This window comes from Eulemur rufifrons, chromosome 8 (assembly GCF_041146395.1).
Source record: "Eulemur rufifrons isolate Redbay chromosome 8, OSU_ERuf_1, whole genome shotgun sequence".
Classification (NCBI taxonomy): Eukaryota; Metazoa; Chordata; class Mammalia; order Primates; family Lemuridae; genus Eulemur; species Eulemur rufifrons.
In genome coordinates this window covers 69,914,091-69,932,196 of record NC_090990.1, presented here as the reverse complement: position 1 = coordinate 69,932,196, position 18,106 = coordinate 69,914,091, and the positions used below count along the sequence as shown (strand labels likewise).

Below are 18,106 nucleotides of genomic sequence, written 5' to 3'. Positions count from 1 at the left end.
CTCATATAGCCATCTGATCTTTGACAAAGCAGACAAAAACATACACTGGAGAAAAGAATCCTTATTCAATAAATGGTGCTGGGAAAACTGGATGGCCACATGTAGAAGACTGAAACAGGATCTACACCTTTCACCTCTCACAAAAATCAACTCACAGTGAACAACTTAAACCTAAGGCATGAAACTATAAGAATTCTAGAAGAAAATGTTGGAAAAACACTTACAGACATTGGCCTAGGCAAAGAATTTATGTAGAAGACCCCAAAGTCAATCACAGCAACAATAAAAATAAATAAATGGGACCTGATCAAATTAAAAAGCTTCTGGACAAAGGAAACTATCATGAGAGCAAACAACCTACAGAATGGAGAAAATATTTGCATGCTACACATCCAATAAAGGGCTGATTAACTAGAACTATATAAAACTCAGGAAAATCAGCAAGGAAAAATCAAACAACTCTATCCAAAAGTGGGCAAAGGACATGAAGAGAAACTTTTCAAAAGAAGATAGACTAATGGCCAAGAAACATATGAAAAAATGCTCAACATCTCTAATCACCAGGGAAATGCAAATCAAAACCACAATGAGATATCACTTATCTCCAGTAAGAATGGTCTTTATCAAAAAGTCCCAAAACAATAAATGTTGGCGTGGATATGGACAGACAGAAACACCCATACACTGCTGGCGGGACTGCAAACTAGTGCAACCTCTGTGAAAAGTAATACGGAGATACCTCAAAGAGATACAAGTAGAACTACCATTTGATCCAGCAATCTGGTTACTTGGCATCTACCCAAAGGAACAAAAGCCATTCTATAAAAAAGACATCTGCACTCAAATGTTTATAGCAGCACAATTCACGATTGCAAAGATGTGGAAACCACAGAAGTGCCCATCAATACATGAGTGGATTAATAAAATGTGGTATATGTATACCATGAAGTTCGACTCAGCCACAAAAAACAATGGTGATATAGCACCTCTTGTATTTTCCTGGATAGAGCTGGAGCCCATTCTACTAAGTGAAGTATCACGAGAATGGATAAGCAAGCACCACATGTACTCACCATCAAATTGCTATTAACTGATCAACACTTAAGTGCACATATAGTAGTAACATTCATTGGGTGTCGGGCAGATGGGAGGAGGGTAGAGGGGATGGGTATATACACAACCTAATGGGTGCAGCACGTACCGTCTGGGGGATGGACACGCTTGAAGCTCTGACTCGGGTGGGGTAAAGGCAATATATGTAACACAAACATTTGTACCCCTGTAATATGCTGAAATAAATAAATGAATAGTGATCAAAATAAAAAGTTAAACAAAAAAACAATAAAAAGATTGTGAATGAATTGATGGATAGACAGGAAGAGACAATGAGGGAATCAGATTTGGGATTCTCATCATATATTTTATTTTACTGATTAGGTTGAAGAAATAGAAAGCAAGTTGTCAGTTACTCAGAGATGGGACATGTATAGAGACAATACAAAACCACATCCCTAAGGAAAAACTACTTAAGTACAAAATAAGTAACAGCTATTTACAAATAGAAATAATAAAAGATTCAAGTGACTTGGTTGAAAAAGTTAAAATCAGTGAGCCATAAAATGTTACACTGGCAATCTGACACAAATGTGCTGTAGGAAAACCAGTGCGACCTTCCCACTGTCCTTCATGTTAGTCTTTGTGTCTGCTAATGTTACAAGGAAAAATATTTTAAAATTACCATGAGGGTTTCAGAGCTAGAGATTTCATAAAGAAATAATTTCTGGTGTGGAAATGATAAACGTCAGATTTAGTACAGTAAATGGGAGCAGAGGAATGGGGAAGGGAAGAAATGCCAGAAAGAGGTATCTGGAATGTTTCACTCAGTTATATTGGTAATGTTTATTTCTCTGTTGGGTGGTCAACACAACAGTGTTTTGTTATATATTACTCTCTATGTAACTTTAGGTATGTCTATAATTTTTTTAGTATAAAATGGAGAAGGAATGATACAAAAAAATAAAGGGAGAAACTTGTCTAACAGTAAAGACCCTGGATTTCACTATTGGGGAAGTAGTTGTGGGTAGGCTGCAGAATTCCCAAAAGGTCATTAAATGCAGGATAGGGTGGCTTCTGTTAGGAATTTAGATGCTAAAGGTAAAGGCAATAGCCTCTCAACCTCTTAAAATTCTTCTATTCTCAGAGCACATTTTCTTGGACACATGTTAAGAATTCTGCAGTTCAAATACCATGTTACTGTGTATATTTCAGTATATGAGAAATATGAAGTATATATTTAAATTTATGCCAAACTTACTTTTATTTCTAAAAATGCAAATTTTCCTAGCTAGTACTTCCATTTTTAGTAATATCTCACTTTGTCTCATATTTTAAAGTTGGTGTCCATTAATCTTAATGTATCAGAACAAAATATTAAAATGGCACAAATATTTAATAGTCAAGTGAAACCTTTATAAATTGGTGTCTTAAATGGATTCTGACTCATAATTTTAATTTAAAATACTTTACATTTTATGTTATGTTAATATTTTTAATAATTTATAACACACCCTGCTTATCTATCTGAAGGAATCACAGATATTATTACATTCTTAATAATTCACAATATGGTGTGCTTTGTTATCTTGACAAAACTTTTAGTAGTACGTAATAATCACAGTTGGAAGTACATTCCTTCTATAGAAGTCATACTCTATGAGATAATATAAAAGTATATATGGGAAGGGGTGGGAGTAGCCTAAAATAGTCTGATCAGATATAAATTATAATTTAGGCTTGACATATAGGTACTCTGATATATCATCTGTCGTATACTTAGAATACAGGTTTGCTTTTTAAAAGTTGTCTCATTCAGCAACAATTTATTAAATATCTACTATGCATAAAGCCCTATTCTAGACACTGGTGATACAAAGATAAGCAAGTCATCCTTCCTAAGAGTCTTCCAAATAAGTTGGTGGCTTAGATCCAAGTTTACAGAAGCATATTTTTAATATAACTTGCTTAAAAATAGAATTGTGTTATCTTGAAAAGTAGCTGTGATTTTTTAAGCCCTATAATACATCACTAAAATATATGGAAAACAGAAATAATTTTTTAAACCAATAATGTATCACTAAAGTGTATTCAGCTTAGCACTAGAATTATAAAGCCTTAGGGGGAAGAAGTAGGTTAAAAATGATTTCTCCACAATGTTTCCATATATATATCAAAATACATAATAATTTAATGAACAAATCAAATCATGAATGTTTATATCAGAATTGTAGAGGATAATGAAAGAAAATTACATAAAATATAGTTCTTTCCTCCTCAAATTTTGATTACCATTCCCCAAACCTCATTTTACCCCTACAGCTTTAAAACTGGTAGAGATTTCATCTCTCTGTTCATTGAGCAATGTAAATGATCACATTTCTATCTACAAGTGAAAAGTGTCTTTACAGGCACCCTAAAAGCATTTCAAATGCATATACATTTTAGTAAAATGCATTATACATCCAAAATATTAATAATAATTTAAATTCCTATAATTTGCAGGACCACGACCATGGAAGTTGGAATCGTGAAGCAGTGTGTAACAACTCACCTGGTATAAAATAAATTCCTATAGTTCAAATGTCTATGATTTAAACACCTAATTAGTATGAAGTCATTTTTTTCAATCCAATCTTATCTCACATTTAATACTACTAAAATTACTATCGGTAAAAATGACATCTCAATAAAAAATAAAACTAAAAATCATATCTATTTCAACAGACAGCATGTACTAAATCTTAGGCTCTCACACACTTCCAACACAGAAACATGTTTCAGAATAAAAATTGTCCAGACTGACTAAGCATAGATGGGATATTAAAGGCAACTGGGGTGGGGATTTGGGGGACTTATGAATAAAAAAACTTAAGTTCTAGTCCTGGTTCTTCTGTTACTAGTTTGTTACAAGATCCATAGCAAATTGTTAAATTATGTCTTCGCTAAAATAGTGAAAAGTTCACCTACACTAATTTCAAATAATTATTAAGAATGTGAATAAGGTAACTTTTAAAAGCATAAATGCCATAGAACGTAAAGAAATAATAACAGTTAAGTTGTATGCAAAAATTACAGAAACTTTCTCCTCAATACATTAATATAAAATAGGGGAAAAATAGATCCAGAAAAATTTTTTCCTTTATAACAATCTATGATTGTTAGGAAGACCATTAAGATCTTAATCATAATTTTTAAGAGGTCTCCTTCAAAATTAATCTCATCTTCAAACTAATCATTCCTATATTTTGTACTAATTTAGTACTTATACATTCAGTCTAACTTATCTAATATTATGATTCAAATACTACTCCATGACTTCCCAAAGTGCACATACCTTGATTCCCAAAACCAGTTCCACATTTCTAGCTGCCTGCTATACATCACCACTTAAGATAGTCTATTGATTTCAAACTCAGCATGCCTCAAAGCAAACACCTCATCTGCCTAACCAAATGTTCTCCCTATTTCTGCTAACGATGCCAAAATCCTCACTCAGCCTCAATCCTATGGAATAATTTTTTACCCTTTTTTCCCCTAGCCCTCCATAGCCAATCAAATGCCAAATACCACGTATCTGCTTTCTGTTCCCTTTGAGTGGTCTCCAATACATTCTCAGAGTCAAGGCTATGAGTGTGAAGAAAATGAATGTGCACCTGAGAACTGGCACTATTCAACTGGAGACCCAGTCTAATACATATTTTTTAAAGTTCATGTAAGAACAAAGAAATAGTAATACACAATTTTAATAAACAATAACTTTTGGCTACTTTTTTGCTCAAGTGATACATGTTTACATTTACTCAAGTGCGTTTAATTTTCTTAAACTTGTATCACTTTATAACATTCTCAGTGACATTTTTAGAACAGTATATATGTTCCTGATATTGGTTCTAATTTTAACTCAAAGCTTATATTATGTTCATTTTGAATCCCATATACAACTTTTGTTTTAATGGTGATTTGGGATTGTGTTTCCTTCATTCCCTTTATTATCCTAGGTGAGCAGTTTTCAAATTGTGATCCACATGCCTCAGGGAGTCCCAATATCCTTGCCTAATTAAGTAATTACTACAGGAGAGAACAAAGTATATTTTGCTACTATTAAATATTTTTATCATTATCACATGACCAGAACCCAGAATAATGCTTTGAATACAGCAGGTACACAGTAAATATTTGTTGAATGAATGGAGAAACAGCTGCTCAAAGTTGACATATAATAACTGAGAGAAAAAGAAGAAAAAAAAAAAAAAAAAAAAAAAGAATGACACTAACCACTAAGGCCATTTGGTACAAGAATGCGTACTACAGGCCAAAAGAAGACGACAAATTTTTTACAAACATTCTGTAAATTAGGCAGCAAAATGTGACATATATTGCATAACTGTAACTTTCAAAAACAATGTTAAAAATCAATGTGTTATAAGTTTAAAGGGCTAAGACTAATTTATTTGGAAAATGCACTTGATTCTCCCTAAATAAGGCATTATATGATTGGATATAATAAAATAAAACTACATTTTAATCACAATTTAGAATTAGTAATTTTGAAGTATGACTTATTATTATATCACAATACATGAAATCATAGGCTGAAGAACCAATATATCATGAACTATCATAAAATGAAGAACCAATATTTCTACTGATATAAGCTATCTTCTACTTTACTACTAAATGGAATAAAGTTTATAAAGTGACATATACCATTAGGAGTGGGGTTAGACAACAAAAACCTATAGAGAACCAGTTAATACCCATAACTAGTTTCCTTATTTCTATTCACATAATACAAGAACTACAAGTTTAACAGGTTCAACCACAAAAAACATATTAGAGAATAACAGGTAGGCTACCACTGCAGATCTACAGAGTGTCACTAAGCATTTGCGTATTAAGGAAAGCCTTAATAGTGAATAATTTCAAGCTACTGAATGTAACCAAATGGCAGTCATGTTGCCATATACTACTGAATACTGTTCAATAAGCTCAATTTCTTTCAAATTCAGAACAAACAAAAATGCATCACAACTGTAAGAATAATTATATATATGGACCAAGAACCCTAGTAATTTCAACATAAATTATGCATGGATTACTTCTGCCACTATCTATAGTGCTCTGGGATAAAGAAATATAAAATGACATTAGAGTTGCTTTCCCTCAATATTTTGGTTAGAAAAATAGGACCAGGTAATTCATAGAAAAAGAATCCAAAATGGACAATAAGCAAATGAAAAAATATCAACTCTCTGTTGTAATCAGGGAGATGCAACTAAAATAATGAGCTATCTTGTCATACCAAAATGATTAGAAAAAATTAAAATATAATCTGCAAGGAAAAGGAACTATAATATGGAGAGCAACTTGACAATTTATGTTTAACTTCAATATAGTCATTTGCTTAAAAACAGCAATTGCATTTCTATATGTGTCTAAACCATAAAAGTGTGTATAAAATGCAAAAGAATATTGGTCATATCATTGTTTGTGATGGGAGAAAACTCATAACCAACTTATATAACCCATCTATACAAAAATTAATGGACATATACATGCAACGAGATGCTATACTGTTCTGAAAATAAACTTACTACCTAAACATATTATCTCCTAGGCTAAACATGGAAAATAATGTTAAATTTTGAAAAAACTTGTGAAAGGATATATCGAATGTTAGACTATTCACATAACACATTCTCCTCTGGAGAATGAGGAAAAGGTAGTAAGATGAAGAATGTGAAAAAAAAAGCAAGGCTTAGATCTCTAAAACATTCATTTTTAAAAAAATATGATGTAAATTTTGCAAAACTAACATTTACTCAGGGAGAATAGACACAAGTTATTGTCAGCCTTTTTGTGTTTGAAATATCTCCTAATTTATAAAAAAAATGTGTTAGAGGACACTTCCACTTCTGACCAAAATGAGTGGCAGTGGGCAGAGTTTTCCTCCCAGCTGAAACAAAAACAAAACCCAAAACAGACAAGATATATAAAACAACGGCTCCCAAAACACAAAACAATCGGCAAAGACAGTGATCCCAGAGACGGGAAAGAAATGAGGTATTCTGTGACCAAAATGGAACTAAATTAGAAGTCAATAAAAGAAAGATATCTGGAAAAATACCCATTAATTTGAAACTAATGTACTGCAAATCAACCTATGGGTCAAAGAGAGATTAGCCGGTATTCTGGACTGAAAGAAAATGAAAACACAAAATTTGTGCAGCGATGCTAATAAAAAGGGAAAAATCATATTATTGTTTCAATAGACACAGAAGAAAAGTAGACAAAAATCCAATATTCTTTCCTCATAAAAACACTAACCAGGGAAAGAAGGAAACTTCCCCAATGTAATAACAAGGGCAAGTACAAAAATCATATAAATAGTGTTATATTAATAGTGAAAGACTACACGCTTTCCCCCTAGTATCAGCAATAAGATAAGGATGGCTGCTCTCACCACTTCTATAATATTATACTGGAGGTTCTAGCCAGTGCAATCAAGTAAGAAAAAGAAATAAAAGGCCCTCCAGACTAGAAAGCAAGTAAAACTCTTTCTATGCACAGACAACATTATCATTACATAAAAATACTATGGATCTACAAAAATGCTACCTGAATTAGTAAGTTCAGCAAGGTTGCAGGACACAAGATCTGTATGGAAAAATCAAGTGACATACTGACAAAAGATGTAAAAGACCCATACCCATACACTGAATACTACATACTGAAGGAAATTAGAGAAGACATAAATAAATGGAAAGGTGTATATTCTGTATATCATGAGACAGACAATACTGTTAAGAAGTCAATTCTGAACTTGATCTAAGATTTAATGCAAACCCACTCAAAAATCCCCATAGACTTTTTTTAGAAACTGACAAGGTGAATCTAAAATTCATATGGAAATGCAAAGGACCTAGATAATCAAAACAAATTTATAAAGGGAGAACAAAGTTGGAAGACTAACACTTTATAATTTTAAGATTTTTTTATTAAAAAGTTGCAATAATCAAAACAGCATGACACTGGCAAAAAGTAGATAAATACAACAATGGAACAGAAGAGAGTAGAAATAGTCCCATATCTATATGAGCAAGTGATTTTTGACAAAATGCAAAGGCAATTCAGTGGCGAAAGAATACATTTTTAAATAAATGGTGCTGAAACAAATACATGCCCATATGGAAAAATATGAACTTCGATCCATACCTACCCCCATATGTAAAAATTAACTCACAATGAATCATAAAATATGAACTTTGATCTATCCCTAAAACTATACACAAAAATTAACTCACAATGGATCATAAAACTAAATGCAAAATCTAAAACTATAAAATTTTTACAAGAAGGCGAGGTGTGGTGGCTCATGCCCGCAGTCCTAGCACTCTGGGAGGCTGAGGTGGGAGGATCACTTGCAGTCAGGAGTTTAAGAGCATCCTCAGCAAAAGTGAGATCCCATCTCTTCAAAACATAGAACAATTTGCCAGGCATGGTGGTGCATGCCTGCAGTCCCAGCTACTCAGGAGGCTGCAGCAGGAGGCTAGCCTGAGCCCAGGAGTTTGAGGCTGCAGTGAGCCATGATGGCACCACTGCACTCTAGCCAGAGTGCCAGAGCAAGACTCTATCAAGGAAAGGGAAGGGAAAAGGAAGGGAAGGAAAGAAAATTTCTAGAAGAAAACATAGGAGAATATCTTTATCACCTTGGTTTCTAAATATCAAACCAAAAACACGGTCCATAAAAGAAAAAATTTGATAAGCTGAGCTCTTCAGAATTTAGAACTTCTGCTCCTGGAAAAAAGCTGTTGGAAAAAAAAGAAACGACAAGCTACAAAATGGAAGAAAATATTTGCAATTCACTTATCTGATAAAGGTGTACTGAAGCCAGAATATATAAAGAACCCTCAACATTCAGTTATAAGAAAACAACCGAATGGACAAAAGATTCGAAAACACACTTCACCAAAGATATATAGATGGCAGATAAGCACATGAAAAGATGCTCAACATCGTTAGGTAAATGAAAATATGCAAATTAAAACCACAGTGAGTTGCCACAATACACTTATTGGAATGCCTAAAATTAAAAATATTGACTGATCAAGCACTGGAGTAAAATGGTATAGTTTGGTAATTTCTTAAAAAGTTAAACATGTACCTGCCATAGCCATTTTTCTCCTAGGCATTTACAAACCAAGAATAATAAAAGCGTAAGTCCACTAAAAACTTGCGTGGACACAAATGTTCAAAACATCTTTATTTGTAACAGCCAAAACCTGGCAATAACCCAAATATCCATCAACAAGTAGAAAGAAATAAATTGTGATATATCCATACAATGGAATACCACTCAGTAACAAAAAGGAACGAACTACTGATACATGTAACACCATGGTGGAATCTCAAAATCACTATTTGAGTAAAAGAAGCCTCCTCCCACCCCCGCCCACCCCTACCAAGGTACATAACTGCATAATTCTTTTCATGTAAAAACTGTAGAAAATACCAATGAATCTATAGTGAGAGAAAGCAGAAACGGGTGCCTGGGAATTAGGAGAAAGGAAGTAACGACAGGAGAAGACTACAAAAGAACACAAAGAAATTTTTGGGGTGATAAATATGTTCATTATGTTGATGTAAAACCTTATCAAATTGCATGTTTTAAATATGTGCAGTTTATTGTATATCTATTATATTTCCTTAAATACAAGGTGTTTAAAAAAGAAAGCCTTTGTAAGTCTCATATTCCTTTACTGTAGACATGACTATGTTTTTTCTCTTTACTAAAATCAAGGATGTTCATCAAAAATTAAATTCTACTAGAGCTGGGATATCTTGATTCTAGAACCAGTTCCCCTACTTAATGATGGTGGACAAATCCCTTAAGCTCTCTGGGTCTCATTTTTCTCACCTGTAAAAAATTGGTAAGTACTGGTCTCAATTAATACTTCATGAACCTATGGACTAGTAGCCTCTGCTTTTTACCACATTATGTGGTACCAGCACTCTATAGTAAATCTCATTCTATAAATCAAATCACATTCTGTGATGGGGAAAAATGTTTATTATAAAATATATTAATAAACCTTTATTATTATTTAAAATATGAATGTATAAAATAATACAAAGAAACAAACATCAGCTTGGATTTAGATAGACCTAGTTTCAAATTCCAATTGGACTGACTTGGTATATACATGGGCAAGTAACTTTACCTCTCTCTGTCTTGCTTTTTATATAACACAAATATAACAAAGAACAAAAGCAAACAAGTGTCCTTCAGATTATTGTAAAATAAAACCAGTACATACCTGGCACATAACAGGTATTCAATAAATAGTAATTAAAATAACTATAATAGAGCTTTAAATCATAAAACTATTTACATCCTTTGGATTTTATTGTAATACAGGAAAATAATGGTTTATGGCAGCACAATTCACTATTGCAAGGATGTGGAAACAACCCAAGTGTCCTTCAATTCATGAGTGGATTAATAAAATATGGTGTATGTACACAATGGAATACTACTCAATTACAAAAAACAATGGTAATCTAGCACGTCTTATATCATCCTGGATAGAGCTTGAGCCCATCCTCCAAAGTGAGGTATCACAAGAATCGAAGAATAAGCATCATATGTACTCGCCATCTAATTGGCACTAACTGATCAACACTAAGGTGCTCACATGGTAGTAATATTCACTGGGGGTTGGGAGGGTGGAGGTGGGTAAACTCACAACTAATAGATGGGGTAAGCATTGTATGGGGGAAGGGCACACCTCTAATCCTGGCTTGGGTGAAGCAAAGTCATAACATGTAACCAAAATGTTTGTACCCCCATAATATCCTGAAATAAAAAGAAAAAGAAAAAAAAAAAAGAAAAGAATGACCAGATTATTAATACAAAATAAAACTACAACCACCACTTTAAAAAGTATCTCTCACTATAAATTTAAAAAAACAAGAATTTGGTTGCTCAGCATGGGTAAGGAAGGTTGGGCAAGAATATTTACTTAGTGTCTGTTAAGTATCAATTACATAAATAACTGCTGTATTTCATTAATCTACATAATAAACAAAGGAGGCAGAACAGGGATAGGCAGTGCTGGAAGATAGGGTAAGTGGTACTGTTATTTTTATTTAATATGTCTTTTAAGTAAGATAATCAGGGAAATGTTTTCTCAGAAGGAGAAATTTTAACAGGGACTTCAGTATATTTTCATTCATAAAAAAAAGTTTACACAAAGTATCACTGTACCACTAGTCATAGACTTCCCTGTCCACAACAATCAAGAAATCAACTCCTTTAAGCTGGTGTACTAATGAACAGAATACAAAACATTTCAAACATAAAGTCACAAATTAAATCTAATTCCCTCAAAGATCCAACAACTATTAAACAGAAAAAAAAAAGTTTTCAGCGGAAACTAGAATACTTCATCAAACTATGCAGTTAAAAGTTTTCATTTGCTTTCTCCTATAGCTCCTTGATTTACATTATCTTTCATCATACTAGAAAGAAAACACATAACTGACTAAAAAACTTTAAAGTGTTGAAATCTGCATTAATTCAAGTAAAAAGAGTAAACATGGCATAAAGTAAAGCTATTCTTTAAAAATTTACATTCTCTACATCTTTTTTGCTGTTGACCTCAAAGAACAAAAACAACAAAACACTTTCCTTCTCAAGCTGCTGACCCAAGTTTAGAACCAGCAAATATATCAAGGGCAACTTCAATTATTAAATAATTTGCCTGCCAAAGTGGAAAAAAAATAACAAGGACATATTTTGGGCAGCCTTCTGAATGAAAAATAGAAAATTTTCTTTAATTTTCCTACTTGCATTTATTTGTTCCTATTATCCTACCCTCCTCAAACATCTTTTCCTCTTAATAAAATTCTTCCTATCCCACTTTAAGCCTATCTTAAAGTGATCATTCCCTCCTCAAAAGTCCTGTAGCAGCTACTTGTGCAATTCGCTTAGAAATTGTGTGTGACCTCAAGCCATCTGTTCCATTGCTATCCTGAAATGTAATTTAAATTCTTGAACTGGTAACAATTTTACAATTTAGCTTCTATAGCACTACTGTCCAGTTCAGTAACCATTAGCCACATGTGACTGTGTAAATTTAAATTAAATGAAACTAAAAAGTCACATTCAGGTATAGCTAACCACATGTAACTAGTGGCTACCATACTAGATAGTTACCAAATGGACACATAACATTTCTATTACAGGAAATATTACTGAACAAGCTGTTCTAAAGGATAGTGGCCAGGTCCAATGTTTCTTTGTATTAATATAGTAATACTATATAGTTCTTAACATAGTAAATGAATATGGTAGACACGTAAATATTTGTTTTAACATGGACAAATTACTGTAGTAGTATAGAGATGGCCCTACAGACATGTCTTGTTTGGTCAATAGTCATTCAAAAATTTAAGCCAATATTTTAGACTTGGGAAGATATCCCCCAATTAAAGGCAATAACATGGAAACAAAAGACCACAGCTAAGAAGTGCCTGCCACCCACTGCTTTTTAGATGTGCTTACCAGTTCCCAGAGTTAGTACCATTCCCACAGTGTACATATATCACTTGTATTCACCTGCTTCGCAAATTTATGTTACCTGCCTAGATACTCTGAAGGTATGTTAGTTGTGATCTCAGCTCTATACTCCATGGACATCTAAAAAATTTTTATTAAGTAATATAAAGATTAATTTATACCAGTTTTCTCAAGCCATAAGGAGTAAACTTAAAATAGTGTGGCTCCATTTTAATATATAATCCCTTTAAGTAAACTACTTTTTAAAAAAATGAAAGGTTCTGAATAAAAAATTTTCATTTGGTGTCTAGTTGGCAATGCCTAGATGATAACAACTGATGATCTTTCAAGGTAACTCTCTCAAATACACATATCTTAATAATGCAACTTCTGAAATTAATAATAAAAGTTTCTCTGGGGACTACTGAAGAGAATGAATGGATCTGTTTCAACTTCATGACGCTACCACAATTCATTTGCTCGTAATTGATTACAATAACAGGTAGATAATAGGTATTCATACTGACTGAATTAATTACAGTCATGCATCACTTAACTACGAGGAAATAGGATACATACTGAGAAATGCATCGTTAGGTGATTTTGTTACGTGAACATCACAGTGCAAACTTACACAAACCTATATAGAATAGCTTACATGGTATAGCCTATTGCTCCCAGACTACAAACCTGTATAGGATGTTACTCTACTAAATACCGCAGGCAACTGTAACAGAATGGTAAGTATTCGTGTGTCTCTAAACATACTTGTCGTAAAGGTACAGTACAAATGTTATTATAATCTTATGGGACCACTGTCACATATGCAGTTGCTGTCAACCAAATTGTTATTATACAAGGCATGACTATAATTACATTCTTGCCTAGATATAACAAAAACCAATTTGCTGCAAGTATCATCAGATAAAAACAAAAAATATTCAAATAGTGAACTGTGAAATTCTGGTTTGCTAACTTCTTCCTGAACTCAACATTTGTTATTTGTATGGAGAAAGCTTGTAGTGACAGAACAATTTTCCATTCATTTAAACCTACCTTACTCTCTTGGTATTAAATAGGGTTTTTTGTTGTTGTTGTTGTTGTTCCTTTTTTATTTTTTGGTATCTACATATACTAGATTTTACAAATTATCTAATTTCTTCAGCTTCAACCACATCTCATTAGCACACCAACTCATCAATTGTAACTGTATCAAGCCAAGTTAGTAATAGAAAAACAAAAGCTTCTGTTTTACAAAGAGCTAGAATATGAACTGGTATTATTGTTTCTTACCTCAACTCCTATAAATTAAGCTTAAAAGGATACCTATTGCAGAGGTACTTATTATCAATATGACTCTCTTCTCTTTCCACAGGGTCAGAATACAGGACAAACAACAGTCTAATTTTTTATTCCTTAATATTTTTTCTAATTGGAAACTGTTTTTGAGTTAGTACAAAAGTTTTTATATGGGAAAATTCATTAAATAGATAAATGAGATTAGATCAATTCCCTCATATTTACTCTTAAAAAGAAATACATGTAAATAATTACTCTTAGAAATAGGGGATTTTATTCTTTTGGCATAAATCTTTCAAATAACATACTCAAGGAATTAGAGTTTTTAAAATGACTGAAAAATGCTAGATTTAAATGAGTTCTCAAGTTTGAGCAGTTGTTCAGCAAGTTAAAAATAATTTATAAATATAGCCAGCAAGTTCAAAAACTTTGAAGCATTTAAAAATATCTTGTAGGCTAGGCACAGTGGCTGACACCCACAATCCTAGCACTCTGGAAAGCAGAGGCAAGAGGATCGCTTGAGGCCAGGAGTTTGAGACCAGCCTGGGGAACAAAGATAGACTGCGTCTATACAAAAAAAATTTTAAAATTAGCAGGCCATAGTGGTACACAACTGCAGTCCTAGCTGCTTGGGAGGCTGAGGAAGGAGGATCACTCAAGCCCAGGAGTTTGAGGTTGCAGTGAGCTAGTGAGGATGCCACCGTACTCTAGCCCAGGCAACAGACCAAGACTCTATCTCAAAAATAAATAAACAAATAAATAAATAAAAATATCCCATAATAGGCTTTTAAAAGTAATTTTAAAAAGCAAGTCATATTAATAAAAATACACAATCCATAGTGATAAAGGAAACTACACACACACCCCGACACCACACACAATCCCTATTCCTCCAGTTCCCTAAAGACAGCATTTGAGGCTTTCAGCAAAACAATGCTTCATCTAATCTCAGTAACAGTAAAAATGCTCAAGTATATAGATTCTAGGATAAGCTGTTTTAAGATTCCAACATGAAAAAAACTGGACAAATTACTACCAATCATCATTTGTGGTTTTCTACTCCTGAGATCAACTACACTGCAACTCCTGAGAAAGAATGTAATTTAATACACATGCCCTTAAACGAAGAGAATGATGGATATAAAATATAACTCCAAACTCAAACTATTTTTTCTGTGAATCTTTGAAATATAAAAATAGTTATGACAGTTTATACATTAAACTTCTAACACACTGATTATCATTTACTTCACTTGAAAACCAGTTTATTTAAAATTCGTCCAATAAAAAATATTTTAACACTTTCCCATCAGGGTGTGAACAATAACCTCTGGACTCACTGCAAAAATGCATTCTTTAAACAATTAAGTTCTAAACAAAACTAACTTTATTCAAATGTAAATTAAAAAACTTCCATAATCTACAAGGGACTTTTCTGTCCTCTCTAAATTCAAGGTATTAAAAAAGACCTATGCATTCCTTATGCAGAGCTGTTGTTCATTAGAACTTTCGATGATGATCGAAATGTTCTATATCGATGCTGTCCAATACGTCCAAATGTGGCTATTGGATAGTGTGACTGAAGAATTAAAATTTCAATTTTATTTAATCAAGTTAAAATTTAATAGCTACACATGGCCAGTAGCTATTACTGACAGTGCAATTACAGACTATTAAATGACCAGGCCTAGGTATAATAACCTCCAACAGAGCTATACTTATTAAAAGAAAACACATCAGAAGAAGCACCCCAAGTGTCCATTGACAGATGAATGGAAAATAAAATGTGGTATACACATACAATGGAGTATCACTCAGTCTTAAAAGGGAAATTCTGACACATGCTACAACATGGATGAACTTTGACGACATTGTGCTATGTGAATTAAGCTAATCACAAAAGAATAAATACCATATGATTTCACTTATGAGGTATCTAGTCAAATTCAGAGAGACATAAAGTAGAATGGTAGCTGCCAGGAGCTGGGGGGTGGGGGGAAGAGAGTACAGTTTCAGTTTTGCAAGATGAAAAGAATTCTGGAGATAGATGGTTATGACAGTTGAACAACAATGTGAATGTACTTAATGCCACTGAACTGTACACTTAAGAATGGTTAAGATGGTAAATTTTACATTATGCTTATTTTACCACAATTTAAAATAATATATTATTTAACAGCAACACAATTTAATCAAATAAGTACTTCTGATAGAATAGCAAGCTAGAAGTCTAAAGTCACCAATAAAAGAAATAAGGTGCTTCTTAGAGATGGAAACATCAGATTGGCCGGAAAAAAAAAAAAAGTTAAGGTAATTCCATACTGAATCAAATTGCACTACATTATCACACCATGGCCAAGAGCTGGGCATTTTACTTTATGGAATCAAGCTGTACAGAGTACACTGGAGCTCTTTTAAGAAGTCATATGGCTAGACAAAATAAAGCTAAAGCTGAATTGTATAATATCTAGTGTTTTGCTCTCTTTTTGTTTTGTTTTTTAGAGACAAAGTCTCGCTCTGTTGCCCAGGCTGGAACAGATGAGTTCAAGTGATTCTCCCACCTCAGCCTTCAGAGTAGCTGGTACTACAGGCCCACCCCCTGCTAATTTTATTTATTTTCTGTAGAGACAGGGTCACGCTATGTTACCCAGGCTGGTCACCAACTCCTGGCTGCCAGTGATCCTTCCACCTTGGCCTCCCAAAGTGCTGGGACTATAGGTGTGAGCCATCACATCTGGCCTTGCTTTGTTTCTTAGGCACTGGCAATAGAGTTGGCCTTAAGCAAGTCCCATACTGAGCAACCAGAAATACAAAACTCAAAAAATTAAAAAAGAAATGGAACTGTCTACAACTATTTTGACTTCCTCAAAAGATAAGAGTCACTATTTTAGTAGAAGGGCATAATAAATGTACAGCTCTCAGGCTGTAAAGAACATAACAAGGAAAAACTGAGGATAAGCCATAAGGATACCACCAGTGATAATAAAGTAACACATGTACAAGAAAGGAAGATAAAATCAATGTAGATAACAAAAATATAAGATTAACTCTTTTGCTCATAAATCTGAATGTATTTAGTTTCCGAATGCTATAATTACTGTGTTAACATATTACAGCAAAATATTTTAGGAAAGTTATTAGATGCTCAAGTGAAAAGGGATTATAAAACGGATTTGCTCTTAGGCTTTTAGAAATCTTTTTGAATTTAAAGCAGTTTATCACTATAAGATCTTTGCCCCACAAATAGCTATAAATTGGAAATAAGTATAGACTGAAGTTTAACATCAGAAGAAAACTATTTACAAGTCTATTATTCCTTTAAAGGATATAAAACATGAGTATTTTTTCAGTGCACTAAATTAGCTCATGCATCTACAACACTTGCCTTGCAAGTCTATACTGTAGGTAACAAGTTTGGCCTCTTTTCACTGACATATATAATTTTTAAATATAAGAAACATCACTCAATTAATAATAACCCCTTTTAATGACTTTGAAATTTTACATAAACTGTAAACCATGTTAAACTTTCCAGAAGTTATACAATACTGCTGGAATCACCACACTTCTAGAATATTTTTATGTTACTGTGTCAAAGAACTTTGATACTACCATGAATACTCACAATCAGATGGTAAATTACATATTCCTTTTCATAGTCATTCTTGGTTCTCTTGGAAAAAAACTGTTTCTCACATTTACTTTTAATATAGCTCTAAAAAACTTTAAACATTTTTTAGGCATACTAAAGGAAAAAAGTACAATCCTGAAAGTTGATAATAGAATTGTGTAGAGAACTAAAATGAGGGATAAGACTCAGAAGATAAGGGCTCATGTTAAAGCAAACACTGGCTGAGGAAACGAACATCTACAAATTGGCTATAATAAGACTTCCCATCCCTACCTCAACGGGTTGTTTTTTAAAAATCAAATGAAATAATTACATGTGAAAGTGCTTTATAACTCAAAATATGTGCCATAAATATAGACTGATGATATTACTATCAGTAATACTATTCCTATTTTTTCAACATGGTTCTCTTTATTTTGTATGAGGTACCTTCATAACCAACCCCAGTTCCTTTTCTATAATTACCACTCTATTATAATAAAATAATTATGCACCATCTTTGCCAACCTCAAAGAAAACAAAAAGAAAAGTCTACCTTTTTTACAGATTTGGTAAAACAA

General features: G+C 33.0%; 1 protein-coding gene across 1 annotated transcript in view; it reads right to left on the bottom strand.

The window, feature by feature from the left end:
• PKN2 (protein kinase N2) overlaps positions 1-18,106 on the bottom strand; it is a 138,768-nt gene that overhangs the window by 104,790 nt on the left and 15,872 nt on the right. The gene's annotated exons all lie outside the window — the stretch shown is intronic.